General features: G+C 39.2%; 1 protein-coding gene and 1 long non-coding RNA gene across 3 annotated transcripts in view; both read right to left on the reverse strand.

Annotated features, from left to right (window-relative positions):
• CWC27 (CWC27 spliceosome associated cyclophilin) overlaps positions 1-13,627 on the reverse strand; it is a 139,995-nt gene that overhangs the window by 93,059 nt on the left and 33,309 nt on the right. The gene's annotated exons all lie outside the window — the stretch shown is intronic.
• On the reverse strand, positions 9,293-10,801 carry LOC149323996 (uncharacterized). Its single transcript, XR_016277759.1, has 2 exons — positions 10,530-10,801; positions 9,293-9,691 (listed from the first exon to the last, which is right to left on the reverse strand). It is a non-coding gene; the product is annotated as an uncharacterized LOC149323996 (long non-coding RNA).

A 13,627-nucleotide genomic window follows, 5' to 3' on the forward strand; every position in this document is an offset into this window, starting at 1 on the left:
CCTCTATGCCTTGTCTGTTGCTTTTCCAGACCTGTTCTTCAAAACCCTGGATACTTTCCTTCACTCTGAGTCTGAACCCATGCTCACACCGGAGACATGAAGTCTGAAATACCAGACAGGGAAGAGGTGGCTGGTGGGTGGATTTGGAGAGAGAATGTGGCAGGTAAGATAAAATTTAAGTGCCCTCCTTCCTGCCTGACACCTCTTTGCTAGAAATTCTACCCTTCTGGCCCTCTCTGCAAAGAAGTGGAAGCCAGGCTATGAAGACACAGTGTTATAGAATGAGTGACTAGATTTAGACACAGGGTAGAAAAGGAATGCCATCCCTGCTCCAAAGAAATATGATGATTCATTTTAAAATACTGACTTAAAATCCAGTGAAAAGGTTTTAGTCATTTCTAAAAATAAGGGCAGCAAGAGTGAGAGAAAGGGAAACCATTTTGTGAAGTTATTACAATAAAAGCAAATGGTCTCTAAAGCATTTTTATTTTATTTTTTTAAAAAATGTCCCCATGGCATGGACATCTTTGAAGAGGATGGTTTTCATCCCCATGAAACTCCATTCTAAGTCACACTGCACATTCTCCTAAATCACATGTAAATCCTAAACGTAAGATAAAAGTTCTTTTATGATGGTTAAGTAAGAGCATACTAGTGGAAAGGAAAACATTTACATACCATTGGGCCAGAAAACACACCCACTGTCTTGAATCTCATCAGTTTTGGATTTCATCATCTACTTCTGCTCTTGTGCTTCAAATTCTTAGATGTCACTTATACACTAAGAACTGTTAATGTGTTATAGGAAAGACATGTTATTGTGTTCAAAGTACACCCGCCAAAACAAACCCCAAACAAGCCCAAGAGCCAGTTATACTTGCATTCTGCCACTCCTCTAAAGAATGAGTTTTGTCTTGTATACAGTATTATCCCCCTGTATTTTTTCCTCACAACTCTGACAGGGAGATTACGATGCAAGAGAGTGATAAGCACAAGGTCATTCAGTGAGGCTCATGGGTGAATGTGGATCTAAACCTGGGTTTGACATTCCAGGTTCAAACCCACTCCTCTCGTGATTAGCTTGGAGTAGGTCAACTACCCACTGGTTTCAGACAAGTCCCTCTCCTATGATCAAGGGGATGCACAGAATACAAAGATATATAGAACACTATTCTTTCCCTCTAAGATTTGGTTGTTGCCTCCTACAAGGGTTCTCAAACTCTGGTCCTCCAGATATTTTGACTTCAACTTGCAAAAGCCCTACCCAGCATAGCCGTGGAGAAGGATTCTGAGTGCTGACATCCCAAACATTTAAACAGAGTCTGAGAACTACTGGGCTACTACATCTCTGCTTGAGTCACTTTGAAAGGTATTGCTGTTTGCAAACCTTAAAAACACCTGCTAACTCAATGTACAGCAGGGTGGGCAACTACTGGGAGACTATTGGGCTGCACCAGTCTGCAAAGGGGCCTTGCAGGGCTATAATCCAAAAAATAAAAATAAAAATCAATGTGTTGCCCCCACATGTCCTTCAAGTGGCATGTTTTGGGCTCCAGGGGAGGCCTTCTTTTAATAACAGGAAGTGACTTGAAACCGTAGACCTAAAATGGCCCAGTCCCCTCATATAGGAAAGATGTCTTTGCTCCCAGAAGGTGCTTGGGTTAATTAAGGGTAACAAAAATTGCCCATTCATGACGTCCATGTTAATACATATACTCTCGTCCCTCCCTGTTGACGGACTTGGAGTCTGCGGTCTTGCTCCTTCACAGACAGCAAGTGGGGAGGGACAAAATGGCGGGAGCACACCGCCATTGTATCCAATGGGGACTCGAATATTTGTGTTTTTCCAGATTCATGGCGGGGTCCGGAACAGATCCCCCATGAATCGGGAGGACTGTATTTCATTGATACAGACAACAACTTCCCAATCTGTCACCTAAGGAAAAAAATATATTTAAATGTTTTGTAGGACTCATTTCATTAGAGCTTTCTTCTCCACGTCATCCTCATACTGGGTTCTTAAGAAACTTCTAGAAATAAAACAAGTTTCCCTTACAATTCTTGAAGGGTAGAATTCTTAGCAGCAGAATGTTCTACAAATCAAAATTAAAGACATCACTTTCTTCTAAGATAAATTGGCTTTCCTCAGTGTCAATATCTCTGTTGCCTAGATAAAATGCAAGATGTTGTGGAACATCTGGAGGGCATGAGGGTAGGGAAGTTTCTAATCTTTTTTACATTCTCTGACAATCATATTTAATAAACTGCAATGTAAATAATCCATATTTAAAATTGGACATGTTTCTTAAATATTTTATTTTATTTTATGTACAGTGCTGTATAAACCTACAGCACTTTATAAATAAAGTTTAATAATCATTATTACTATTGAGAAGAGTAAAGCCACTTAAAACAAGAAATGCCCTAAGTCTACCATGGTTCCTTGCATCCCTTTCCCGATTCAAATTTCTTAACAGCTAAAACTTCATAGTTCACTATTCCCATTATGAGAAGACAACACTGACACATCATTTGAGCAGGCATTTTTTTGCTCAGTCTATAGCTAGAGGGGTTCAAGGAACCAGGAGAATAGCCACCATTCAAAATCCTTATTTTATGTCAGCAGACAAGAACTATCATTTCAACAATAGCTGAAGGAAAAAACAATGCAGTGAGTCAAAGAGAATGGAACAGGGCATCTGCAAATAAATGCCTGAATGAACACAGTGAAACAAAGAAAGAAATGTTTGCCAATATACTATTAATTGTAGTTAACATCAAATCGGCTACTTAATCTTTAGAACCTGCAGGAAGAAGCAGATGTTATTTTTTTTAAAAAAAAAAAAGAAGAAGAAGAAAAGAGGAGGAAAAAACCAACCAAAAAAGTAAAGGGAAAATAAAGATGAACCTTAGGCCAAACATAACTTTCATTCATCGCAACACAGAATATTACAACTCTTCATATCACTTTTGTATATTTACTTCAGAGTAAATATAAAGTAATATACCCTAATACCATGCTCTAAGAATGCTCAGTGGTTCACAGTCAAAGTACAAGGTAAAATCAAGACCATTGTAGCTAATCACAATAAAAATAATAATCTACCACATAAAAAACTCAGATTAGTCTGAAACTCTTGAAGCTAAGGCTCCAACAGTAACTGATTAACTGAACCAAAGTTAAAGTTATGTGATTCCATTAAAATAGACTCCTGATTAAATCAATAAATGTTCCCAGGTTACCCACTGCTGTTTTTGAAGTTTTTCCGAAATGAAAATGTACTCATACATATCATTTATACAAGTCGACCTCATGTATAAGTTGAGGAAAGGTTTCAGGGTCCAAACCATGGATTTTGATATGACCTGTGGATAAGTCAAGGGCTATAACGAAGGATGGAAATGGGGAAATAGCACTTCCATCCCTCCTTCTCCGGACCTCTCCCAACCACCTAACACTGATTCCCAGGTGCTGGAGGAAAGGTTTTAACACTGGACTGGGAGGGAAGCAAGTGGTGTTAAAGGAGGTGTTTTTTCCATGGGAAGAGGAGACTTGCAAATCAGACTAGGAACCTCTTTCACACACACATGCACACACAGGAAAACAAGTGCCTTGGGTGGGGATCTTGCTACTAAAACGATTCTGACAGTACCCCAGTCATTCTCCTTCTAGAGAACACACCACTTATCGAGACTAGGATAAAACCAATCAGAAATGTTAGTATCCAAGGGGAAAATCATGTGTAATAGTACTTAAAGTTGTACATTCTTGTCTAGAACATGAAGACTTCTCTATCCAAGGCTACCTCTATCATTTGCCATTAACATTGCTCCAGATACTATATTTCTGACATACGTCTCCAAATCTGTCTAGCAAATATAGACAAGTAAATTAGTCTTCTTCTGGTAGGCTAAATGTTTATATGAAAAAGGCTGTCAATAAAGAAATAAATTTCTAATTAACTATATCCAGATATGGACTGTTTTTCTTTAACAATGACATGTTAGTATTTTCCAGGATAACATTATGTCCCTCTGTAACACCCAAACCCAGACACAGTAACACCAATAAACAGACCAGAGTGGTGAAATATGGGATATAGTGCTTTAATCAAGTTCTGTTTTGTTGACGTCTCTCCCTAGGCTAATAAGCAAAGCTGTCAACTCAAACTATTTTTTTAAAAAAATTAACTGCATGAATTTTAGTAATAAATTTTAAATTAAGTGAAAAATGCATATTGGTAAAAACTTTATATAGGAAGCGAGAAGCAAACTTATTTTGTGACAGAATAAAGATTTTGTTGACCATTTTGGTAAAGAGCGTCATAAATATAACAACAACAACAATTTTTATTTCTTGCAGCAGTTATGTTAAAAGAGCTATTCTTTCCTATGCACGCGAAAACTGATTTATAAAAGTGACTTGTTTCTGCTTAGTACGGTTAATATTAGACACAATGTAGGATTCAGTCAATGGAACAAAGAGTTATTAATTCAAAATTCAAAGATATAATAATAATAATAAAATTTTATTTCTATACCTCTATTCCAGCGATCACAGCGGTGTACATCAAAGAGTAAGACAAAACATCAGCATGACAATAATACAAAGTTAACAATTAAGAACAGTAAAAACTAACAACACCCTATACAAGTGGTTGTGTAGAATGGAATACGCAAAAACATTGCCAAGGGGAAGAGAATGACCACAAGGCTCATGGGGGAAAAGCCTGGCGGAACAAAAAAGTCTTCAAGTTCTTCTTGAAAGCATCATATAGCTGTGTTAGTTTGTAGAATCAGTACTGTACATAGAGAGATTTTGTAGCACCCATAGCTAGAACAATGATAATGGTTTCCTGGCACACTACACACATTTCAACACTATCTAACCACATTCTCATGGGGATGCCCTTGACCTGTTCATCACATCACTCTGTTTCCCAAAGTCATCTCTTCTCCTCACCTATAGGCTAGTTTCCACTGCCTTTATTCAACAATAACCATAATTAAAACTAGATTTGCCACTTCATTTCCATACACAAAGGATTTTCAATTTGAATTTACATTCTCACACATAATGGCATATATCGGTCTGTCCCTACTTTCCATTCCACCAAATGTATCTGAGGAAATATACTCAAGTCTATGAAAGCTCGTCTTGCCAAGCTCATTTTGCCAATTTCTTTCTTTCAGTTAGTCTCAAGACCTCTCTATATTAATCTAAAATTGAATTTTCGGGTCTCTGGGCCTGCTGGAGAGGGAGGCTGTGGGCTTGCTCTTGTAATGCTATACTAACGTGTGTTTGAACTGGACACTGTATATACAGATGGGCACTGACTCTCCAGGGCCTCAAGCAGAGGTCCTTCTTATCATCTGCCATGAAAACATCTTGTTGAAAATACCAGGAATTGAACCTAAAATCTCCTGCATGCAAGGTATGTGTGCAACCAAGGAGAAACAGTCCCTCTGCAAATACTGCAGACCACATGACTATTTAGCTTACAAAAGCAATGAGAGGAAATCAGCCATTCATTGTTTAGTAAAGACCAGCCATCTTCCCTAATTTCCAAAAATTGAAATTCAAACTCAGTTCAAAAATATGAATGTGAAAAAAAATTGCCACACCACTCTGAACTCACCCATTCTTGTCTGACCAGAAGCTAAACAAGGCAGTTGAATGGGAGACCACCAAACAATATCAGGGATTTCTAGATACCACTAAGAACAAATCTGGGCCGGAACTGTTTACAGACACTGCTAGTCAGAGCTGAAAATACTGGGCAAGATGGAACAATGGTCTGACTCAGCGTAAGGCCATTTCCCAATATGAAATCTACAAATGGCAAGTACTAGATAAACTGTGAAGAAAAAGAGAAATTAACATAAACCTTTATTATTTGCAATGTTTTGCATGGGAAACACGCATGATGATTTAAGAGTGACGATTTCAACATAACAAGCACAGCAGGCTGCCAGGCTGGAACATCTAATAATTTTCCCTCAGTAAACCGATCTCTTTCCTGATCCTTCTGACCTTTCAACAAGTGGTTTAGAGACTATTGGATTATGGCAGTTAACAAATGACAGGTGCAGCCAATTAGGCAAGCAATGATGTAACCGTTACTTCCAGTCTTTAACAAGAGTTTTCTTCAGAAAATGATGCTTTTCCATCAATGAGCTCAGTATGGCTGCTTATCAGTCAATCCTGAGAAGAACTTCAAAAGCTTTGCACTGCTGATATACTTCTCATTAAAAAGTGATTTTACTGTAAAATTATCCAACTGTGACTGTGGAATGCTTTGCTACTCTTTAACTTGGAAAGTTGTCAAAACAGTGTGACTTAACTCATTTAGTACCAGGACATCGGAATCAAATCTACCTAGTGGCTGCAAACTTGTTCAGTTAAACAACCCCAGAGCAGACAATTCCATAGGGCAGAAGAAATTCTCAAGACACAGTATCAGCTTTTCTGTAAAGGAAAATGACAACATTGGAGAGAATCTACTGTTCCACTCAAAGCTATGTTGTTAACTAGACCCAATCCTTTACAATTTGTTATTGTGCAACGTGGAAAAGGGTGACATTTGAATGTTACCTGTTAATAGCAGAAGATCAATTTGATCTTAAGAATGGTATCGCAAGGTCTGATCTCTGACCCAAGATTGGTGGGTACCAGGGTCAGGGCATTCTCAGTGGTAGCTGCATTTTTATGGCACACTGTTGTGTAAAATCCACTATACAGTGGTACCCCGGGTTACGAAAGTAATCCGTTCCGCAGAGCCCTTCGTAACCCGGAAACTTTCGCTAGCCGAAAAAGCCCATAGGCTTTAATAGCGAAAGCCGCGATTCCGGGTGAAATCGCGCCGAAAAGCACCAAAATTTCTTTCGCAACCCGGAATAACCTTCGTAACCCGGAAATAATTAATTAATTGAATTTCTTTCGTAACCCGGAAATTTCGTAAGGCGGCGCATTCGTATCCCGGGGTACCACTGTATTCTGTCTTTTTTTCTTTTCATGGGCTTTCAAAATGTTTTTACTTCATTAGGCTTTTATGGATAGATTTAGTATAACAAAGACTTTTCACAGCAAGGGGCAAACTCATGCGCTGCTACTTCTCCCGTCTCTTTCTCTGGCACGGGAGACTGGAGGAGTAAGTTCTACTTCCACTTTAAATTATCTTCTGTGTGTCATGATGTCTAATGCTACAGAAGCTGTGTTTGGTCTTAAATGGTTTGCTGAAACATGTGAGCTTTATAATTTAACACAAAGCCCTTGTATCTTGTAAAATGTATCTTCTTGGCAAGTTCCTTCGGGGGGGGGGGGGGATTTGCCAGTGCCATTCTCTGAGGATGAGAGGGTGAGTTGCCCAAGGTACCCCAATGGGTTTACATAGCCAAGCCAGGGTTTGAAACCTGATCTCTTCAGGATTACAATGTCTGAAATAAATAAAACTAATTAACTGTTTTGCATACCACCACACACTTTTACCCCAACACCAAGTTGTTCAATGCCACTCATAATCCTTAAGACAAAAAATGCCATACTATAAGCAGAAAGATTCAAACCACTTCTTATACCCTCTAGGACAGCTTGTTTCTTTCAGAATTTACCTTTGAAACTGCAGCATTTATCTCTATGACTACAGTGGTACCCCGGGATACGAATTCACCGCGTTACGAAATTTCCGGGGTACGAAAAAGTTAGATTTAAAAAAACTGTTCCGGGTTACGAAGGATTTTTCGGGTTACGAAAATCTTTTCAGCGCGAAATTCAAAGCGCGGCTAGCGGCTTTCCAGCGGCTTTTCGGGTCGCGAAATGTATCGGGTTACGAACGGCGCCGCGGAACAAATTAAATTCGTAACCCGAGGTAGCACTGTATATAGGAATGGATGAATGTATATTTTCATACCCTTCTTCTACTTAATCCTTTTCAACCAGGGTTGGGGGACCTTTTCAGTCCATAAACCAATTTTAGACCTGCTTAGGAATCATGTGGCCACCTCCACCCTCAAATTATGCTACCAAATTTAAGTGGCAAACTGCTACAAGCTACTTTAAAGAATAATTTCATTTACTTTAAATGTTTTGGCACGGTTCTGAAGAGCCACCTTGCAGTACAACCAAAATGGCTTTGGGAACTGTACGTGGACAACACATTATCCACCTTAGTCTAGCTGACTGCTTCTGCTTCCCAGCCCATCTCTGTTGGTCTAAATCTGTAATCCAACATGCACATTCACACATGCTTATCTGTAAGCCGCTGTGATAGCCTTTAGGGCTGAAGGGTGGGGTATAAATATCATAAATAATAATAATAAATCAAAAACACCAAACTCATTGGGGCTTAATCCTGCATAAACATGAACAAGATTATACTGTAAATATTTTTTTGTTTCATATGTGTTATATTTTCATTTTGACATAATATTAGATCACAAGAAATCATATGGGAACCACAAGCTTTACATGGTGAAGACCCCAAAATTTAATCCCTAGTATCTCAAATTAGATACTAATACCATATGCCTTAGTCCAGGCCTCAGAGGGAGAGAAGAATGCTGGACCTGATCCCCCCCCCACACCATCCCCTTCTCTTTTTGTGTCGTGTCTTTTTAGATTTTAAGCCTGAGGGCAGGGAACCGTCTATTATCCCCTCTGTTGTAAGCCGCCCGGATTCCCAGTGATTGGGCAGCATATAAATAAATCCTATTATTATTATTATTATTATTATTATTATTATTATTATTATTATTATTATTATAGTGAACAGGTAATTGGGGATGGGAAAAACCATAGCCCAAAGCCATGGAAAAACATTGCAAGTCAGAATGGACAAGATTAGTTTAGATGGACAAATAGTTTGATCTGTTGTAGTCTTCTATAGTATAGTTTTAGATCAATTTTACTAACAATTTTTTTTACCACCCTTTGCTACTTATCTGAAAACTGGTTTCACCCAAAATCTTTGTACGTTTGGCTACAGTTTGTTTTCAAGTGCCAAGTCTAGCTTGAACTCTCTGGAGTTCTTGCACCTAATGGTTATTTTCTGTTCCCAAAATAATAACTGAAGTAAAGTTTCCCTGCTACATGGGTTTCCTCTGGGCTATTTGGCTGAGCAATGCCCATTCAAAGCAATTTCAGTCTGGCAACAAAATACTGTTCCAAGTCTGAGAGCAGCTAGAAACACTCAGTCACATTCAGGCTTCCCTGTTACCCAATCAATGTACGGGAATGGTTTAGGGATTAAGTATAAAAATTACCACTGGAAAAGAAAAGCACATGTCTGCCGCATAGGGTCACTTGAATGCATTTATTTGTTCTTTAAATAAAGACAGGTCCCTGTCTGGAGGGGCTTACAGTCTACCATTTTCTCCAAGACAGACAAAGAAAGGAAAAGAAAGCAGGGATAAACTGGGAAAGGATATACATTCCATTCAGTTAGACATGTTCTGGCTTAGTTACAGTAGACATGGCAACTGGGGGGCTGTGTCCCAAAAGAGGCAGGGAAGTCGACTGAGGCAACTACACCCTCTGCTTGCAATCTGTTCTTCTCAAAACATGGGAGAGCCTTCAATAGTATGTGATACTGGATATTAATTGGCTAGTGATGGGACAGTGCACCAATGATGGCTTGGCCATCAGCTAATCAGGATCCAAACAGATTCCACCTTCTTTGCATCCAGGAAGAGGCTGGAAAAAGAATGAGAGAGACAGAATATGGGCCTTGGGCTAATGTCTGTGCTTTCATTCTCTTCTTTCCTCACTGTGGGAGGAATAAAGAACTGATCAAGGAGATGTAATCCTGGATTGTACACTTGTCTAAAAAGGATACTCAACTACCAATGTATGTTTCAGAATTATGAATTAGTTCCATAGTAGTGGCTGGGTTACTTAGTATGGGATCCTTATGGGATCTAGTTCCTACGTATACCAAGTTCAGCGACATGAAGAATTCCAGAGGCAGGCTTCTAAGTAGTTTATTGTAAAAGGGGAATTCAACAATCATCCAATACATACAACCACACACACTCACAAGGACTAGGAAATTCAAAGGTGTTACAAGGCCAAACTGATGGAAATACTGCACCTGAATTGAATAATTGCTATGCTTGTTACAGGTCTGGAGATAAAAGGAACTCACTCACTCCTGAGACAAATGGAGGTTGGCAAGCAAGAAAAAGGTTAGCCAAGCAAACAGGCACCATGGTTGCCTGATCCTGGACTAAGCTGGGGAAACAAAAAGCACTGATGTATATAGGGAATTTTAGCCCTGGGGCAAAATTCAGGGTATAGAAAAAGTTGGTGATTCCTTTGAAATGGGTTTGAATCCCTTTGAAGTCGGTTTTCGGAAGTGGTAGCATTGGTTTGTGAATATGGGTGATGGAAGTACATTTCTGAAATCAGGAAGATTAGTGTGTAAAGGTGCCAGTGCCATTGACTCCATGGCATCATCTTATGGTGGGCATTTCACACCTGCTCAAGGATGTCCAGAAAAACAGGGCCCAGGCGACTCCTATTGATAGCTTACCTGTGATGAAGGAATCCCAGTAATGGCGTTCACAGTAGGGTCATAGAGGGGCGAATTAACCTGCATTTCTGATATCAAAAGAGGAAGAGTGTAAGGTGGCTAACAGAGAGCTCATAGTTATCAGAGGATGACTCTCGGTTGTGTGTATATATTAATGCTGGGCTTCAAGATCTTAACAATCAACTAAAAATGTGAAATAATAATGTGCAGACATTTTCTTACTATCTTTATTAAACATGACAGAAGCCAGTTTTTCAGTGTCCTGGTGTATCTTAGACCACAACATTTCTTATTTATTTATTTATTTATTTATTTATTTATTTATTTATTTAAATATCATCACCTTTTTAGCCAGTCTCCAAGGCAATGCAGTATGGATAAAAACAGATAAAAAATATCATTTAAGCACAAATCAAAAAAATACTTATAAAACCAATCATTTACAGCATACAAAATGGAAAAGCTAGCCCAATTTCAGGGACCAAAGGCAATATAAAACAGTGCCATGCTAGCTGCCTAATAGAAACTCAAAAAGGATGGACGCAGCCTGACCTCCCTTAAAAGGGAACACCATAAACTAAATGCTGCTTTTGAGAAACCTGTCGTGGATATTCACCAAGCTAGCCTCTAAGAGTGGTAGGGCATGCAATAATGCCACTAAGACATTTGTGTAAGTTTGTCAACTTTTCCAGGTTCTTGGCTAAAATCAGGCAAAATTATTAAATTAAATACAAAGGCTAGAATCAGTGCTGACGCAGTTGCCATTTTCTTTGCTTCTTCCTTTACATCCATTGTTACATGTACATAGGCGGGTTACAAACCGCCAGAAAATACGTATGGAATACGTATTAGGGTTAGGAAGGGGTGGTGCTTCTGCACCCCCCTAACCCTAGTACGTATTCCATACGTACATGGCGGCGCCCCTTCCACATGGGGGCTGCCATGTTTACGTATCGGACACTGTGCGTCCGCACGTGTCGCGGCGTCTATGACGTCGCGAGTCCGCCCCTGGCGCCTCGCGACGTCATAGAGGCGCCGCTTAATGAAGCTCCATTTTGGAGCTTCTTTTTTGCTCTGCAAGGAAGCCGCGCGGTGTGGCTGCAGCGGCTCCCTTACGGAGCAAACGGCGGCGGTGGCAGACCGCCTCAAAGCGGCAGTCTATAACCCGCCATAGATATCCCACGCCAGTAAAATACATACAGTAGTCTATCTTCCCAACCAAAGTTGGGCACAGGCACTCCTTGATATTCAGCTACTGGCCCTGCTTTGACCTAAAGCCTGATCCTACCATACCACTTCTGCAATACACCTAACAGACCTCTTAAATAGCAATTGCAGTCTGCTGTTGATTACAGATCTCCTATCTTCCTTGTATTTTCAAAACTAGAGCTGACTATGAGTTCTACTGAATTTTAAACCTCATGCTGTGAAAATATTTTTTTAGGTCTACTTAAGATTATGAGCCTGACTAGTGACTGGTAGCACACATGCACACAGACACACACAGTATTAAAAAAAATGTGTTGAAAATTGAAGCAAAACTACATCTAGGCTATTCTCCTATATCTTTCATCAGCAATGCAAAAATCTAGTAAACAAACTAACGGATAATTAACTCATTAAAAAAAGAAATGTACTCGTAATGGCTAGTATGACCATATAGGGCTTTATATCTTAATACTGATATCAAGATTAACTAACTTAAGCATGTTCACACAAACAAAATTTGTACCTCCAGTTAAAGCTACAGAAGCCCAAACAGCTATACTTTCTGTGTTTCTCCAGAGAAACAAGAAAAAGGATAAAAATTTGGTAATTAAGATATGCACTGTAATGCCTCTACTAAATCTATACTACAAAAGATGAATGTGCAGCTAAACAATCAAGAGCATTGTAGTGCTTTGAAATTATATCTTTTCCCTCCATATGGTGTTAACAATCTACTGTGTAATAAGGATTACACATTCTCACCTTCCACCACACTAGCCGCATTTTCACGGGTCAGCTAAGTATCCTTTTTTCCAGGTGACTAGACAAGTGAACACACAAATTTCACTTAAAAGTACACTGGCTTTTGCCAAGTAGCAGCAGGATGAAATATACCACTGTAACAATCGAGCCTTTGTCTCAGGCCAAGACTATACCTATTAACATGCTTTGAAGCTGAGCCAATAAAAATCTCAGTGCTGGGATACAGTTTTTGCGCCTAAACAATCTGTGCTTGTGTTTAATATACTATAGTCTATTTTCAAGGCCCTGCCAATCATGTACTCAACATGAAGAGCTTGCCTGAGATTGCTTTCAAGAATTCTAGCAAGGACACAGAAAGAGATATAGAAAAAGTACAGTACGATAAAAGTGGTGGAAAGATCATGCAGCTAAGTTAATTTTTGTGAACAAAATATATAGTATTTACAAATTTTAGTTAACAGATAAACAAATCTTTCTCCCAAACAAACTGACAATATCTTGTTGCAAAAGGATTTCTCGAACAATGTATAGGCTGTCTAAACATTAAGCATCAGAATCCAACCCTTTTCCCACTCTGCCTCCCCATCCCATAAGTCACTTCTGCTCTCCCAGATGTTCAGAAACAAAGGCCACTCAAGTTAATGTGTAGCAGACCCTGGAGCCTTAAGAAGGGGAAGTGGATAAGTTTTAGAAGGTAAAGCAAACATCACAACTATTTCATTTTCATAATGAAGTATGCTTCACTACACACTAAAACACAGGTGCTCCTTCTGTACACCACTGTGTTCATAACAGCAATGTTACGACAAACTAGAAGGATTCTGAAGGAAGCAAAGGGGAGGAGGTAAACATGTAGATAGATAAAATATTTCTGATCCAAACAGTTATTTCATTTATTAATCCCACTTCAGCTCTGCTCTCCTTTCAAAGAGATGAGAGTCACTTACATATGACTGCCCATGCAGGCAATGCTTGGGGTCAAACCCACTTAATTTCAGTAGAAGAATGGTCACAAGTGCCTTTAGGTAATCAATAATAGCAAAGCCAGTGAAGCCTTTACTTTGTTCTAGTAATGGGTCATCACAGAAACAGTTATTACATTTTTGTAAAACTCCAAAGCCCACTTC

This window comes from Sceloporus occidentalis, unplaced genomic scaffold (assembly GCF_023333645.1).
Source record: "Sceloporus occidentalis isolate IW3139 unplaced genomic scaffold, rSceOcc1.0.p SCAF_1, whole genome shotgun sequence".
NCBI lineage: Eukaryota > Metazoa > Chordata > Lepidosauria > Squamata > Phrynosomatidae > Sceloporus > Sceloporus occidentalis.